Source organism: Schistocerca cancellata, chromosome 12 (genome assembly GCF_023864275.1).
Source record: "Schistocerca cancellata isolate TAMUIC-IGC-003103 chromosome 12, iqSchCanc2.1, whole genome shotgun sequence".
NCBI lineage: Eukaryota > Metazoa > Arthropoda > Insecta > Orthoptera > Acrididae > Schistocerca > Schistocerca cancellata.
Window position 1 is genome coordinate 63,342,091 of NC_064637.1, and position 18,396 is coordinate 63,360,486.

The 18,396-nt window shown below is 45.2% G+C and overlaps 1 protein-coding gene and 1 non-coding gene across 2 annotated transcripts in view; one reads left to right on the top strand and one right to left on the bottom strand.

The window, feature by feature from the left end:
* The window catches only part of LOC126109608 (uncharacterized), an 83,041-nt gene that overhangs the window by 21,450 nt on the left and 43,195 nt on the right, over positions 1 to 18,396 (top strand). The window lies entirely within an intron of this gene.
* LOC126109973 (U6atac minor spliceosomal RNA) lies at positions 12,389 to 12,488 on the bottom strand. Its single transcript, XR_007523745.1, has one exon. It is a non-coding gene; the product is annotated as a U6atac minor spliceosomal RNA (small nuclear RNA).

An 18,396-nucleotide genomic window follows, 5' to 3' on the forward strand; every position in this document is an offset into this window, starting at 1 on the left:
AAGAGCAAAAGCATCATCTCCCACCATAACAAATCGCATATCTTCACAGTGAGAATCCATTTCCATTGCTTTTCTGTAACAAAAAACGCCGAACGTGTGTTTACAAGAGTTTGAAACTGTTGTCAACATTTTTCCAACGGTTGTAAGTTTGCCAAACTCTCCAACAGTCGTAAGTTTGACAAACTTACAACTGTTGTACGTTTCTGTGTGTTGGAGTTGGTTTTCGGTGTGAAGGTACCTTTAATGGGTTAAGTGTGTCTCACTGTTCCTTTTTTACGCCGTTTTAAAAATTCGTCATTATTAAAAACGCGCTGCTTCGGGGTGGATTAAAGTCGAGGAACGATGTTAAAATAGAAATGACCGGAGCTGATTAGCAGACACGTCGCATACTGCTACAATATACACTACTGGCCATTAAAATTGCTACACCACGAAGATGATGTGCTACAGACGCGAAATTTAACCGACAGGAAGAAGATGCTGTGATATGCAAATTATTAGCTTTTCAGAGCATTCACAGAAGGTTGGCGCCGGTGGCGACACCTACAACGTGCTGACATGAGGAAAGTTGCCAACCGATTTCTCAAACACAAACAGCAGTTGACCGGCGTTGCCTGGTGAAACGTTGTTGTCATGCCCCGTTTAAAGAGGCATCACGTTTCCAAATTTGATAAAGGTCGGCTTGTAGCCTATCGCGATTGCGGTTTATCGTATCGCGGCATTACTGCTCGCGTTGGTCGAGATCGAATGACTGTTAGCAGAATATGGAATCGGTGGGTTCAGGAGGGTAATACGGAACGCCGTGCTGGATCCCAACGGCCTCGTATCACTAGCAGTCGAGATGGCCGGCATCTTATCCGCACGGCTGTAACGGATCGTGCAGCCACGTCTCGATACCTGAGTCAACAGATGGGGACGTTTGCAAGACAACAACCATCTGCACGAACAGTTCGACGACGTTTGCAGCAGCACGGACTATCAGCTCGGAGACCATGGCTGCGGTTACTCTTGACGCTGCACCACAGACAGGAGCGCCTGCGATGGTGTACTCGACGACGAATCTGGGTGCACGAATGGCAAAACGTCATTTTTTTCGGATGAATCCAGGTATTGGTTACAGCATGATGATGGTCGCATCCGTGTTTGGCGACATCGCGGTGAACGCACATTGGAAGCGTGTATTCGTCATCGCCATACTGACGTATCACCCGACGTGATGGTATGGGGTGCCATTGGTTACAGATCTCGGTCAGCTCATGTTGGCATTGACGGCACTTTGAACAGTGGACGTTACATTTCAGACGTGTTACGACCCGTGGCTCTACCCTTCATTCGATCTCTGCGAAATCCTACATTTCAGCAGGATAATGCACGACCGCACGTTGCAGGTCCTGTACGGGCCTTTCTGGATTCAGAAAATGTTCGACTGCTGCCCTGGCCAGCACATTCTCCAGATCTCTCACCAATTGAAAACGCCTTGTCAACGGTGGCCGAACAACTGACTCGTCACAATACGCCAGTCTCTATTCTTGATGAACTGTGGTATCGTGTTGAAGCTGCATGAGTAGCTGTACCTGTACACGGCATTCAATCTCTGTTTGTCTCAATGCCCAGGCTTATCAAAACCAGAGGTACTGATTTCTCAGGATCTATGCACCCAAAATGCGTGAAAATGTAATCACATGTCAGTTCTAGCATAATATATTTGTCCAATGAATAGCCGTTTACCATCTGCATTTCTTGTTGGTGTAGCAATTTTAATGGCCAGTAGTGTACTATTCTGTACGCTGGCGGACGGGAGAAGCGTCAACGCCGGCCTGCTGCAGCTGTCCTTGAACGGACTTTCGGTCTAGAGGCAGGGCAGGGAGGAGAGCTCAGTTCTTTAGTGTGCTTTGCGACCGCCGCCTCTGCACGGCAGAGGGCACGTCCTACTGTAACAGTTACGGGGTTACTTCCTGTTCCTTTCACGCGCGGAGCGCGGGAAGAATGATTGTTCGAGCAGCTGCAGGCGTTGGCCGTGGCGTGCCGGCACGGAACACAGGAACACAACAAGACGCAGCGGTGCTGCCGCCTGCGGACGGCGGTCAAGGTCAGGCAAGAGAGCGCTGGCGAGCGCCGTTGGTTGAGCGGGCTACGGCTGCAGCCACGCCTGCGCACGCGTCCACCACGTGCTCTCAGAAACTACCGACAATACACACTAGGGATGCGCTAAACTGCGATTTTCCGATATCAGTGATTTCTGTGAATGCTACTTTTCGGTAACTGCGATTCGTCGCAGTTAAAAATAGCAGTTAACGAATTCACAATTTCTGTGACTTCTGCGCATTAAGCGATTTCTACGACTTATCACCGTAGGTGAGTAATGACAGTGTCAATGCCACCCAGAAATATGTGCTCGCTTGTATAGGCGATTATTTGTGAAGGCCTAAAGTAACGTTTCAGTAAACCAACTTACAAAAAGTTACCTGAAGAAGTGGTATTAAAAAATTTCCAACCATTCTTCCTCAGTTGTTATATGATACTGAAAGATACGATTGCCCATAGACAAAATTTCTCTTAGTGAAACGATCACTATTAAGTACACTATGTGAGGACAATATTATGAAAATGGAAGAGGATGTGGATGAAGATGAAATGGGAAATACGATACTGCGTGAAGAGTTTCACAGAGCACGGAAAGACCTGAGTCGAAACAAGGCCCCGGGACTAGACAATATTCCATCAGAACTACTGACGGCCTTGGGAGAGCCAGGTACAGAGGTGGATGGCTGTAGTTGTAATTGTGGACATATGTCGCCTGCAGCATATTCCACCTGCCCATCAACACACAATTAATAGCATATTGTGTGCCCCTTGCTCACCCCTCCACTCTAGTCGAAGCAAGTTTGAGTCGAAGGAACACACCAACTTCGAAACCATGTATACAAACACACTACAGAGACATCAAATATCTGTAGCGACGCCAGCGCCCCAAGCGGCTATAGTTCACACTGCAGTGGAAAAAAGACGAACGATTTTTATGATAAAATCTACGGCGAGGCCCCAGATTTTATCAAATTTATTTGACGACAGGCGGGATTTGGCAAAATTCCCTATTACACCATCAAATTTCTTCGACATAAATATTTGATAAATTTTTCTTAATGCGGGGCCACAGTCATAATAGATTTCTTTAAAGTCAGTACCGCCATTAGATGGTTTTTTTATTTGCAGTGTTACATTTACACGATCATGATTTCGGCTTTAAAGTGCCATTATCAAGTGTTTTACATCTACATCTACATTTATACTCCGCAAGCCACCCAAAGGCGTGTGGCGCAGGGCATTTTACGTGCCACTTTCATTACCTCCCTTTCCTGTTCTAGCCGCGTATGGTTCGCGGGAAGAACGACTGCCGGAAAGCCTCCGTGCGCGCTCTAATCTCTCTTATTTTACATTCGTGATCTCCTCGGGAGGTATAAGTAGGGGGAAGCACTTTATTCGATACCTCATCCAGAAACGCACCCTCTCGAAACCTGGCGAGCAAGCTACACCGCGATGCACAGCACCTCTCTTGCAGAGTCTGCCACTCGAGTTTGCTAAACATCTCCGTAACGCTATCACGCTTACCAAATAACCCTGTGACGAAACGCGCCGCTCTTCTTTGGATCTTCTCTATCTCCTCCGTCAACCCGATCTGGCACGGATCCCACACTGATGAGCAATACTCAAGTATAGGTCGAACGAGTGTTTTGTAAGCCACCTCCTTTGTTGATGGACTACATTTTCTAAGGACTCTCCCAATGAATCTCAACCTGGTACCCGCCTTACCAACAATTAATTTTATATGATCATTCCACTTCAAATCGTTCCGCACGCATACACCCAGATATTTTACAGAAGTAACTGCTACCAGTGTTTGTTCCGCTATCATATAATCATACAATAAAGGATCCTTCTTTCTATGTATTCGCAATACATTACATTTGTCTATATTAAGGGTCAGTTGCCACTCCCTGCACCAAGTGCCTATCCGCTGCAGATCTTCCTGCATTTCGCTGCAACTTCTCTGTATACTACAGCATCATCCGCGAAAAGCCGCATGGAACTTCCGACACTATCTACTAGGTCATTTATATATATTGTGAAAAGCAATGGTCCCATAACACTCCCCTGTGGCACGCCAGAGGTTACTTTAACGTCTGTAGACGCCCCTCCATTGAGTACAACATGCTGTGTCCTGTTTGCTAAAAACTCTTCAATCCAGCCACACAGCTGGTCTGATATTCCGTAGGCTCTTACGTTGTTTATCAGGCGACAGTGCGGAACTGTATCGAACGCCTTCCAGAAGTCAAGTAAAATGGCATCTACCTGGTAGCCTGTATCTAATATTTTCTGGGTCTCGTGAACAAATAAAGCGAGTCGGGTCTCACACGATCGCTGTTTCCTGAATCCATGTTGATTCCTACTGAGTAGATTCTGGGTTACCAGAAAAGACATAATACAAAAAAAAAAAAAAAAAAAAAACCACCTGATAATGGCACTTTAAAGCCGAAATCATGATCGTGTAAATGTAACACTGCAAATAAAAAAGTCTGATGGCGGTACTGATTTTAAAGAAATAAATATTTGACTTACCAACTTTGACAAAGAAATAGGGCAGTGTAATACGGGCGTTACCAGCGGCAGAACCAGTAATGAGTTACGTCTTCGGATGCTTCGGCTGCGGGAGGGCAGTGTGCTATTCTCGATTGTGACGTCACGGATGAACAGCCGTTCAAACATCCTGCCACGGGCGCGTGACTTGCAGTTTCTTTGCTCGTATCAAGAGGTGGGTTATCTGCGTGGCATTCCCAGGGCCTGCGCTCCCGCCGTCGCTTCTCATCCATTACGACCCTCAGCTCTATCTGTAGCTTTAGACATTTGTTGTATCTGAAGGTTCTTAGCGACATGTCAAAGGGCACGTAACGCAAAGGAAACGAGGCTGTGATCATACGATGCTAGCAGAGGTCTCTTATAATAAATGTAATACGAGCTATTAGTGATAGCAGCAGTAGGGCGATGCTGAATATTATAAAAGCCGTTATCTTCCGTCTTCAAATATCAAAATAGATGATCGATAACCAGTCCAAAAAATGGTTCAAATGGCTCTGAGCACTATGGGACTTAACATCTGTGGTCATCAGTCCCCTAGAACTTAGAACTACTTAAACCTAACTAACCTAAGGACATCACACACATCCATGCCCGAGGCAGGATTCGAACCTGCGACCGTAGCAGTTGCGCGGCTCCGGACTGAGCGCCTAGAACCGCGAGACCACCGCGGCCGGCTAACCAGTCCAGCTGCCCAAGAAAAAGTAAAATAAAGAATAAAACTGTAACTTTTAAATGTGACAAAATCAATATTTATATATTTTCCTTGTGGACTTGAGTCCGAACTCAGCACAGGTTTGATGCAGCTCCCCGTGCTGCCACTGCATAACTACAGCGGTCTACATTCACCTGTTCCCTGTGTGTGTGCGTTGTCCCGCCACTACAATTTTTATTCCTTACACTTCTCCAAACCTGACAGAAGCTTTCTCGATGCAGCAGGTTGTGAGATACACTACCTGATCAAAAGTACCCGGACACCCACAAAAACACACGTTTTTCGTATTAGGTGCATTGTGCTGCCACCTACTGCCAGGTACTCCATATCAACGACCTCAGTAGTCATTAGACATCGTGAGAGAGCAGACTGGGGCGCTCCGCGGAACTCACGGACTTCGAACGTGGCCAGGTGATTAAGTGTCACTTGTATCATATGTCTGTGAGCGTGATTTCCATACTCCTAAACATCCCTAGGTCCACTTTTGACGTGATAGTGAAGTGGAAACGTGAAGGGGCACGTACAGCACAAAAGCGTACAGGCCGACCTCGTCTGTTGACTGACAGAGGTCGCCGACAGTTGAAGAGGGTCATAATGTGTAATAGTAGACATCTCTCCAGACCATCACACAGGGCCCACTGCAAGTACTATGACAGAAGGGAGGTGAGAAAACTGGGATTTCATGGTCAAGCGGTAGCTTAAAAACCACACATCACGCGGGTAAATGCCAAACGACGCGTCGCTTGGTGTAAAGAGCGTAAAAATTTTCGGATTGAACCGTGGAAAAACGTTGTGTGTAGTGACTAATCACGGTACGCAATGTGGCGATCCGATGGCAGGGTGTGGGTAAGGCGAATTCCAGGTGAACGTCATCTGCCACTGTGTGTAGTGCCAACAGTAAAACTCGGTGGCGGTGGTGTGGTCATGTTTTTGGTGGAGGGAGCTTGCACCCCTTATTGTTTTGCGTTGCACTATCACAACGCAAACCTTCATAGATGTTTTAAGCACTTTATAGCTTCCCACTGTTGAAGAACAACTCGGGGATGGCGATTACATCTTTCAACACGATCGAGCACCTGTTCATAATGCACGGCCTGTGGCGGAGTGGTTACACGACAATAACATCCCTGTAATGGACTGGCATACACGGAGTCCTGACTTGCATCGTATAGAACACCTTTGGGATTTTTGGAACGCCGACTTCGTGCAAGGCCTCAACGACCGACATCGATACCTCTCCTCAGTGCAGCACACCGTGAAGAATGGGCTGCCATTCCCAAAGAAGCCTTCCAGCACCTGATTGGACGTATGCCTACGAGAGTGGAACCTGTCATCAAAGCTAAGGGCGGGCCAACACCATACTAAATTCCAGCATTACCAATGGAGGGCGCCACGAACTGCTAAGTCATTATCAGCTGGGTGTCCGAATACTTTTCATCACATAGTGTAAGAAATAGTCACGTGTTTTAGTTAGACTGGGCCAGTAACTTTTTTCTCGCAGTTAAGTTCCGTACCATGAATCGTGGACATTTCCGTTGGTGGGGAGACTTGCGTGCCTCAGTGATACAGATAGCCGTACCGTAGGTGCAACCACAACGGAGGGCTATCTGTTGAGAGGCCAGACAAACGTGTGATTCTGAAGAGGGGCAGCAGCCTTTTCATTAGTTGCAGGGGCAACAGTCTGGATGGTTGACTGATCTGGCCTTGTATCACTAACCAAAACGGCCTTGCTGTGCTGGTACTGCGAACGGCTGAAGGCAAGGGGAAACTACAGCCGTAGCTTTTCCCCAGGGCGTGCAGTTCTACTGTATGGTTAAACGATGGAGGTATTCTTTTGGGTAAAATATTCCGGAGGTAAAATAGTCCCCCATTCGGATTTCAGGGCGGGGACTACTCAAGAGGATGTCGTAATCAGGAGAAAGAAAACTGGCGTTCTACGGATCGGAGCGTGGAATGTCAGATCCCTTAATTGGGCAGGTAGGTTAGAAAATTTAAAAAGGGAAACGGGTAGGTTAAAGTTAGATATAGTGGGAATTAGTGAAGTTCGGTGGCAGGAGCAACAGGACTTCTGGTCAGGTGAATAGGGGGTATAAATACAAAATCAAACAGGGGTAATGCAGGAAGAGATTTAATAGTGAATAAAAAAATGGGAACGTGGATAAGCTTTTATGCAGAGCATAGCGAACGCTTTATTGTAGCCAAGATAGATACGAAGCCCACACCCACCACAGTAGTTCAGGTTTATATGCCAACTAGCTCTGCAGCTGATGAAGATACTGAAGAGATGTATGATAAAAGAAATTATTCAGATAATTAGGGGGGCGAAAATTTAATAATCATGAGTGACTTGATTGCGATAGTAGGAAATGGAAGAGAAAGAAAAGTCGTAGACCAATATGGAATGGGGGTAAGGAATGAAAGAGGAAGCGGCCTGGTAGAATTTTGCACAGACCACAATTTAATCATAGGTAACATTTGCTTTAAGAATCATGAGAGGAGATTGTATACGTGGTGGGCACTAGAATGTTTCAGATTGGTTATATAATGGTTAGACAGAGATTTAGGAACCAGGTTTTAAATTGTAAGACATTTCCAGGGGCAGATGTGAATTCTGACCACAATTTATTGGTTATGAAATGTAGATTGAAACTGAAGAAAGTTTAGAACGATCGGAATTTAAGGAGATTGGACCTGGATAAACTGAAAGAACCAGATGTTGTAGAGGGTTTCAGAGGGAGCATTAGGGGCAGGAATACCGTAGAAGAAGAATGGGTAGCTTTGAGAGATGAAATACTGAGGTCAGTAGAGGATTAAGCAGGTAAAAATACGACGGCCAGTAGAAATCCTTGGGTAACACAGGAGATATTGAATTTATTTGATGCAAGGAGAAAATATAAAAATGCAGTAAATGAAGCGAGCAAAGGGAATATAAACGTCTCACAAATGAGACCGACAGGAAATGCAAAATGGCTAAGCAACAATGGCTAGAGGACAAATATAAGGATGTAGAAGCGTGTATCACCAAGGGTGAGATAGATGTGCCTACACGAAAATTAAAGAGACCTTTGGAGAAAGGAGAACCACTTGCATGAATATCAAGAGCTCAGATGGAGAACCAGTTCTAAGCAAAGAAGGGAGAGAAGAAAGGTGGAAGGAGTATATAGAGGGTGTACACGAGGAAGATGTACTTGAAGGCAGTCTTATGGAAATGGAAGAGGACGTAGATGAAGATGAGGGGAGACATCATACTGCGAGAAGAATTTGACAGAGCACTGAAAGACCTGAGTCGAAACAAGGCCCCGGGAATAGACAACATTCCGTTAGTACTACCGATAGCCTTGGGAGAGCCAGTCCTGACAAAACTCTACCATCTGATGAGGAAGATGTATGAGACAGACGAAATACCTTCAGACTTCAAGAAGAATAAAACAATCCCAATTCCAAAGAAAGCAGGTGCTGACAGGTGTGAAAATTACCGAACTATTAGTTTCATAAGTCATTGTTGCAAAATACTAACACGAATACCTTACTGACGAATGGAACGACTGGTAGAAGCCGACCTCGGGAAAGATAATTTTGGATTCCGGAGAAATGTAGGATCACGCGAGGCAATAGTAACCCAACGACTTCTCATAAAGGAAAGGCAAACCTATGTTTCTAGCATTTGTAGACTTAGAGAAAGCTTTTGATAATGTTGATTCAGACACTCTCTTTCAAATTCTAAAGGTGGTAGAGGTAAAGTACAGGGAGCGGAAGGCAATTTACAGTTTGTACAGAAATGAATAATAAGAATAAGAATAATAAGAATCGAGGAGCGTGAAAGGGAACAGTGGTTGAGAAGGGAGTGAGACAGGGTTGTAGCCTTTCCCCGATGTTATTCAGTCTCTATATTGAGCAAGCAGTAAAGGAAACAAAAGAAAAATTCGGAATACGAATTAAAATCCATGGAGAAGAAACAAAAACTTTTAGGTTCGCCGATGACATTGTAATTCTGTGAGAAATAGCAAAGGACTTGGAAGAGCAGTTGAACGGAATGGGCCGTGCTTTGAAAGGAGGATATAAGATGATCACCAACAAAAGCAAAACGAGGATAATGGAACGTAATGAAATTAAATCAGATGATGCTGAAGGAATTAGATAAGGAAATGAGACACTTAAGAGTAGTAGATGAGTTTTTCTATTTTGGCAGCAAAGTAACTGATGATGGTCGAAGTAGAGAGGATATAAAATGTAGACTGACAATGGCAAGGAAAGCATTTCTGAAGAAGAGAAATTTGTTAACATCGAATATAGATTTAAACGTCGTGAAGTCTTTTCTGAAAGTATTTGAGTGGAGTGTAGTCATGTATGGAAGTGAAATATGGACGATAAACAGCTTAGACAAGAAGAGAATAGAAGCTTTTGAAATGTGGTGCTACAGAAGTAATTTGTGGCACAACCTGACTAGAGGAGATCGGTTAGTAGGACACGTTCTGAGGCATCGAGGGATCACCAATTTAGTATTGGAGGGACGAGTAGAGGGTAAAAATCGTAGAGGAAGACCAAGAGATGAATACGCTAAGCAGTAAGGGGAAGATGTAGTTTGCAGTAGGTACTCGGAGGTGAAGGGGCTTGCACAGGATAGAATAGCATGGAGAGCTGCCTCAAATCAGTCTTTGGACTGAAGACCACAACAACAACAACCATCTTGTCATTAGTTGCTCAATCTGCCCTCGTAATCTTCAACATTCATCTGCAGTGCCACATTTCTAAGGCTTCTTTCCTCAAACTGCCTCTTGGCTTCTGCCTCAGCTTCTTCGGCCGACGTTCATGTGATGATTTTTCTGGTTGGCATTGTCAAGGTTTCACCCTCACATTGCTGAAACTTCCTCTGTCGTGAGGGGGCAGGGCGGGCTGTTTGAGGGCTTGCTATTTGCCCTTTCCAGCCATAGGTTTTTAACAATTTTATTTTGAAGCATTTATTACATTTTTCTTGCTATGCAGTGCAAGTTTTCTTTGGTTCTTCAACATTTAACAATGATTTAACTAATTTTACAATACAGTTTGTTCTTTTAACTAGTTTTACAATGCTATTTGTTCTTTAACATTTATAGTTCATATTTATAACTAATTTACAATACAGGTAATTTCTAAATATTACAATATATATATTTTACAGTTTTAATTTTTACAAAGAAGACTAGGTAGAAACATAAGATAGGAAACTGAGATTAAAAAGAGCAATAGAAGGAACAATAATAGTAGTAAGAGGATATTATACTCGTGATAGGTGGTTGGTAGTAAGCTATCCGTGTATACACTCTTGCTCATAAATTAAGGATATTGCTGATACATGGTGAAACAACGCTCTGGTGGGCGGTTTGCGGTTTTAAATCACCACGGGGTATGACCATGCGCTGCATTTGACCTGCGGTCGTCGCACGGTGGCGCTGGCAGCAGGCCACATACGCAGAGGTGTGTTGGTGCATGTCAGAGTAAGGTGCAGCGAGTAAGTGTGCAGACGTTTTCAGACTTGCTAATGGTGACGGTGTGCTGAAAATGGCTCAGAGAACACATATTGATGACGTTATGAGGGGTAGAATACTAGGGCAACTGGAGACTGGTCAAACACAGCAGGTCGTAGCACGGGCCTTCGGTGTTGCACAAAGTGTGATCTCAGGGTTATGGCAACGATCCCATTAGACAAGAAACGTGTCTAGGCGCCACAGTACGGGACGTCCACAGTGTACAACACCACAAGAAGACCGATATCTCACCATCAGTGCCCGCAGACGGCCACGGAGTACTGCAGGTAGCCTTGCTCGGGAACTTACCGCAAACACTGGAACAGTAGTCTCTAGACACACAGTTTACAGACGACTGACAGACATGGTTTATTCGCCCAGAGACCTGCAAGGTGTATTGCACTGACCCCTGGTCACAGGAGAGCCCGTAAAACGTGGTGTCAAGAACACAGTACATGGTCATTGGAACAGTGCTCTCACGTTATGTTCACTGTGATTCTCGCCGAGTTTTCATCTGGCGTGAACCAGGAACGAGATGCCAACCCCTTAATGTCCTTGAAATGGACCTGCATGGAGGTCGTGTTTTGATGGTGTGTGGTAGGATTGGTGCAGGTACACCCCTGTATGTCTTTGACAGAGGAACTGTAACAGGTCATGTGTATCGGGACGTCATTTTGCACCAGTTTGTCCGCCTTTTCAGGGGTGCAGTGGGTCCCACCTGCCTCCTGATGGATGATAAAGCACGGCCCCACCGAGCTGCCATCGTGGAAGAGTGCCTTGAAACAGAAGATATCAGGCGAATGGAGTGTTGCGCCTGTTCTCCAGACCTAAACCCCATCGGGCACGTCTGGGATGCTCTCGGTCGACGTATCGCTGCAAGTCTTCAAACCCCTACGGCACTTCAGAAGCTCCGACAGGCACTGGTACAAGAATGGGAGGCTATGCCCCAGCAGCTACTCAACCACCTGATCCAGAATATGCCAACCCGTTGTGCGGCCTGTGTACGTGTGCATGGTGATCATATCCCATATTGATGTCGGGGTACATGCGCAGGAAACAGTGGCGTTTTGTAGCACATGTGTTTCGGGACGGTTTTCTCAACTTATCACCAATACCGTGGACTCACAGATCTGTGCCTATGCTATTAGCGCCAGTTTTGTGTAGTGCCACCTAGTGTGGCACCACATTCTGCAATTATCTTTAATTTATGAGCATGAGTGTAGTAGTATTTTTCTTTCCCGTTTCTTACATTTAGTTGTACATTATATTTTGTTTTTAAATTTCGTTTTTTTTCATTTTTGTTGATTAGAGTGCAGAGCGAGGGAGGGGGGAGTGAAAAAGAGTCGGAACTTTTTTTGGTATGTCTTGGTGGATCTTTTAATGGGCCGTGTATATGGTTCTGTTTTATTCGTGTGTTCTTTCGCCTAGGTACGGGAGGATGGTGGTATTTGTTGTGAGTGGTGACAAGATGGGTGCGAGATCGGGGTACATCTTTGCTGTGTTGTGTGCTACTGTGTGTATTTGAATTTAGGTTTCCAAAAACGGGTCGAGCGCTGATAACTCAGCGGTGCCTCAACCTTGTGTGTGTTCTATCCTTGTCTAGGGGAGTGGTAATCGTTTCTCCTTTCATACAACACGAGCTCGCGGCCGCAGACTATACGTACCTGGCGCACCAACGTCGGAGGGCTTCTCATTTCCGGTGCGGTTCTCCTCTTGCTACCCGCGACAGTCGTTCGCTGCAGCACGGGAAGCCAGGATCTGTTTACCTTGAGGCTTTTTTCTTTCTTTATGAAGCTGTTCTCGTGTTTGTGTATTTTTATAGCCTCTCTGAACAAGCCGGTGCGATAGCTCTTCTCTAGTGGTCGGTCTCACACAGTGCGTGCTCTGCCACGGCCGATTTTTCCCTTGCCCCAACCTGCACTGCCGCTTATGTTCTTTGATACTGGTGTTAAATGAGCGTCTAGTCATTCCAACATAAACTTTTCCGCATTACAGGGTATGCGTTATATCCTCGATATTGCAAGTGGGTCCCTTTTCTCCTTTCCCTCAGACACTTTTTTATGTTCTTTTTTGGTTTGTTTTCTTCTTGTCTGAACTGCCTATCGCCCAGTTTCACCAGCGTACAAGTCTGTACTCCACACATATACCTCCAGAAAAGATTCTATAACACTTAAAATTTATATTCGATGTTAAGAAATTACTGTTTTTCAGAAATATTTGTCCTGCTGTTGCCAGTCTGCTGTGTACCCTCTGTACTTCGTCCATCATAAGTTATTTTGCAGGCCAAACAGCTAAAGTCATCTACTTCCTTTACTGAGTCATTTCCTAATCTAGTCGCTTCACGATCACCTCATCGGAATCCATTGCCCTTACGGTGCATTTACTGACGTTGGTCTTATACTCTGCTTCAACTGTTCTTCGCTACCTCTGACAGCCGGCCGCCGTGGCCGAGCCGTTCTAGGCGCTTCAGTCCGGAACCGCGCTGCTGCTACGGTCGCAGGTTCGAATCCTGCCTCGGGCATGGATGTGTGTGATGTCCTTAGGTTAGTTAGGTTTAAGTAGGTCTAAGTGTAGGGGACTGATGACCTCAGGTGTTAAGTCCCATAGTGCTTAGAGCCATTTGAACTACCTCTGACAGAATGACAATATCATCGGCAAACCTCGAAGTTTTTGAAACTTCCTGACAGATCAAAACTGTGTGCCGGACCGAGACTCGGACTCGGGACCTTTGCTAGTGCTTTACCAACTGAGCTACCCAAGCACGACTCACGACCTGTCTTCACAGCTTCAATTCTGCCAGTACCTCGTCTCCTACCTTCCAAACTTTTCAAAAAAAAAAAAAAAAAAAAAGGTTCAAATGGCTCTGAGCACTATGGGACTTAACATCTGAGGTCATCAGACCCCTAGAACTTAGAACTACTTAAACCTAACTAACCTAAAGACATGATACACATCCATGCCCGAGGCAGGATTCGAACCTGCGACCGTAGCGGCCACGCGGTTCCAGACTGAAGCGCCTAGAACGGCTCGGCCACACGGGCCGGCCCCAAACTTTTCATATCAGCACACCCACCGCTGCAGAGTGAGAATCTCATTCTGGAAACATCCCCCAGGCTGAGACGAGGTACTGGTGAAACTGAAGCCGTGAGGAGCGCTCGTGAGTCATGCTTGGGTAGCTCAGTTGGTAGAGCACTTGCCCGCGAAAGGCAAAGGTCCCGAGTTCGAGTCTCGGTCCAGCACACAGTTTTAATCTGCCAGGAAGTTTCATATCAGCGCACACTCTGCCGCAGGGCGAAAATCTCATTCTCGAAGTTTTTATTTCTTCTTCGTGATCTTTGGTTCCTTTTCCAAATGGCTCGTTAGTTTCTTTCTTAGTTACTAGAAATGGAACTGATCGTATGGGGTCAGTGGCTGGGAGTTCCCAGGCGGTTATTTCGGCCGCCAAGTGTAAGTCTTATTGAGTGCGACGTCTCATTGGGCGACCTGCGTGTAGACAATGGGGATGAAATGATGAGGACAGCACAACACCCAGTCCCTGAGGGGAGAAAATCTCCCACCCCAGCCGGGAATCGAACCCGGGCCCCCTTACGTGGCATTCCAACGCGCTGACCGTTGAGCTATTGGGACGGACAGTAAGTTACTGAAAGCACACATTAAGTCCTTCAGGGATATCTCACTGCCGTCTCGTTTTCGTGTCCGTCGATTCTTACAACTGCCGCCTTAATTGTGCACATGTTGCAGACGACGTTTCACTATATTTTACCCCTACTAGATTCAGAACTGCAAAGAGTGTGATCAACTCTATATTGTCAAAAACGTTCTCTAAATCTACAAATTCCGTAAAGGCAGGTCTGCTACTCTTCAGGCTGTCAGTATGGCAGCGTGTTCCTACTATGGGCCGGTGGCACGAGCTCGATTTTTCGTTTGTGTTGAGGCCATCTGTGAGGAAAGGTCAGTGAATTTAAGGGGGGGGGGGGGGGTAGGACGTCAAACGGGCCGACTTGGAGCAGGAGAGGCATCTCAGGACATTTTAATTTACACTGTCTATACTTTTACAAATAAATTCACAAAACTTTGTCAGCATCACCAGGAAGGATTCAGGATTCACACTCATTGCAGTGGAAGTTCGAAAACATAACAAAATACTTTTTTTTACGTGTGAAATTTCATCATTTTTTCACTTACTAATGGCTGCATTTGTTGCTATAGGTACACTTTTCTTCATAAGTTAGAGAGATTCTTCGATAAATTTTGCACAGCATACATACCATATTTACAGGTTTATGAAACTCTAGAATTTATTTAATTTATGAAAAAACGAATGATCTGTTGTATTTTAAACTTCATGTTTAGAAAAAACACAAATTGTGTAGATAATTACCTCTGCCATCAGTAAGTGAAAAAAATGATGGAATTTCACATATAAAAAAAATTACTTCCTTATGTTTTCGAACTTCCACTGCTATGAGTGTGAATTCTGAATCCTTCCTAGTCATGCTGACAAAGTTTTATGAATTTATTAGTAAAAGTATAGACAGTGGAAATTAAAATGTCCTGTGGTGCCTCTCCTGCTCCAAGTCGGCCCGTTTGACGTCCTACCCCCCTTAAAAATATGTAACAATATCCGGTTTACGTTGAGGAAATATCTCCGCAGAGGACACATTGCCAACGTACATTTTAATGCCGAAGCACACAAAGGTGTGCACAGGACGTAAAAATGCCGGTGCGTCATAGATGAAGTCACCATCTCAAAATATTTAGCCAACAGGACGTTTGTGTGGGCAACGGTATGGCAGGCATTCGGGTCCACAGCGGTTCGAAAATCCGTCCAGGGTTTCCGGGGTTTCGCCGAATCGTAGAGGAAGGTCAGTGACCGTAAGGCTTAACAGCATCTATGACGACGAGTCCTTCAAGGAATGTTGAGAGCTTAACAGCATCTATGACGATGGGTCCTTCAAGGAATGTTGAGAAAGGTAGGAAGATACATTTGCTATGCAAGGGTGACAGGATAGAAATTTCGGAATATCTCTCAGTCAGCATCAAATATTCGGTGATGAGGGCGAAGATGTGGAGAGCAAATGGAAAAAATTCAAAGGAATCGTTCAATATGCCCAGAGAAGTATGTTCCGAGTAAGGTTTTAACGGATGAGAAAGGTCCACCACGGTTTAATAGACATGTTAGAAAAGCGCTACGTAACCAAAGAGCACTTCATCTAAGATTCCGGAGAAGTAAAAACCCAGCTGACAAACAAAAGTTGAACGAAGCGAAAATTAGCGTAAGGAGAGCAATGACAGAAGCGTTCAATGATTTAGAAAGTAAGACGTTGTCAACTGACCTGAGTAAAAACCCTAAGAGATTTTAGTCGTGTGTAATATCAGTGAGTGATCGAAATCATCTATTCATTCTCTCCGCGACCACACCGGCACCGAAACGGAAGATAACAGAGAGTAGGCCGAAATACTGAATTCGTTCTTTCGAAGCTGTTTCACCGCGGAAGATCGTAACACTGTCCCTCCTTTCAATCGTCGTAGGAACATCGAAATGGCAGATATTGAGATAACCGATCGTGGAATTGAAAAACAGCTACAATCGCTTAGTAGTGGAAAGGCTTCAGGACAAGATGATATATCTATAAGATTCTATAAAGATTATGCGAAAGAACTTCTAGCAATAATTTATCGTAGTTCGCTTGAGCAACAAAAGGTACTTAATAACTGGAAAAAATCTCTGGCATTCCCGTTTTTAAGAAAGGCAGTAAGACAGATCCACACAATTATAGACCTATATCGTTGACGTCAATCTGTTGTAGAATTATGGAACATGTTTTATGCTCAAGAATTATAACGTTTCCGGGAAATGAACAGCTCCTCTATAAAAATCGACACGGATTCGGCAAAGACAGATCTGCGAAACTCGATTCGCTCTTTTCTTCCACGAGATCGACAGCGCAGTGGACAACGGCGCTCAGGTTGATACCGTGTTCCTTGGTTCAGTAGGGCATTTGACACCGTCTCGCATTGCCCGTTTAATGAAAAAAATGTACGAGATTACGGAGTATCGTAGCAGACCTGCGATTGGATTCAAGACTTTGGATTCAAGACGTTCTTGCAGATAGAACTCAATACGTAGCTCTCAACGAAACTAAATCGACAAATGTAAAATCCGGAGTACCTCAGGGAAGTGTGACAGAACCGTTGCTGTTTACAATATGTATAAATAATGTAGTAGAAAGCGTCGGATGCTCTTTAAGGCTGTTCGCAGATGATGCATTTGTCTATACCAAAGTAGCAACGCTAGAAGTTGACCCTGGACGTAAATAAACGTAACATATTGTGTATACATAAGGAAAGAAATCCACTACTGTACAGCTACACTATTGATGACAAATAGCTGGAGACAGTGTCTGCCGTAAAACATCTAGGCGTAACTATCCAAAGCGACCGCAAGTGGAATGACCACATTAAACAACAGGTAGTGGGGAAAGAAGACACCAGACTCAGATCCATCGGAATTATCTTAAGGGAATGCAACACATCCACGAAAGAAGTGGCTTATAAGGCGCTTGTTCGCCCGATTCTTGAGTATTGTTCATCTATCTGGGGTCCCTATCGGGTAGGACTGATAGAGGAAATAGAGAAGATCCAACGAAAAGCGGCGCGTTTCGTCACGGGATCGTTTAACTGGCGAGAGAGCGTTACGGAGATCCTAAACGAACTCCACTGGCAGTTTAAAAGAGAGGCGTTGTGCATCACAGAGAGATTCACTATTGAAATTTCGCGACAGCACTTTTCAGGAGGAGTCGGACAATATATTACTTCCTCCCACACTCATCTCGCATTATGGCCACGAGGAGAAAATTCCATCCGGCCGGAGTGGCCGAGAGGTTCTAGGCGCTACAGTCTGGAACCGAGCGACCGCTCCGGTCGCAGGTTCGAATCCTGCCTTGGGCATGGATGTGTGTGATGTCCTTAGGTTAGTTAGGTTTAATTAGTTTCTAAGTTCTAGGCGACTGATGACCTCACAAGTTAAGTCGCATAGTGATCAGAGCCATTTGAACCATTTGAGAAAATTCGAGAAATTGGACCCAATACTATGGCTTACCGACAATCATTCTTCCCACGCACAATTCGCGAGTGGAACAGGATTGGAGGGATCAGATAGTGGTACCGAAAGTACCCCCTTACCAAACACCATTGCGGAGTATGATGTGGCAGGCGCGCAAGCTGGTGGGGGCGACCACTAGCTCTCGGACTTAACGCTGTTTACTGGCAAACAACGAATTCTGCACGAAGGGCGCTGCATTCGAAACAGTTTTAGCGCTAGTAATGGTTGAGATCAATTTGCGGTATTTAAGAGCCGCCATCTCAGATTTTTTTTTTCAAAACCGGGAAGTTTTCAGTGCCATGAACCATGGACCTTGCCGTTGGTGGGGAGGCTTGCGTGCCTCAGCGATACAGATAGCCGTACCGTAGGTCCAACCACAACGGAGGGGTATCTGTTGAGAGGCCAGACAAACGTGTGGTTCCTGAAGAGGGGCAGCAGCC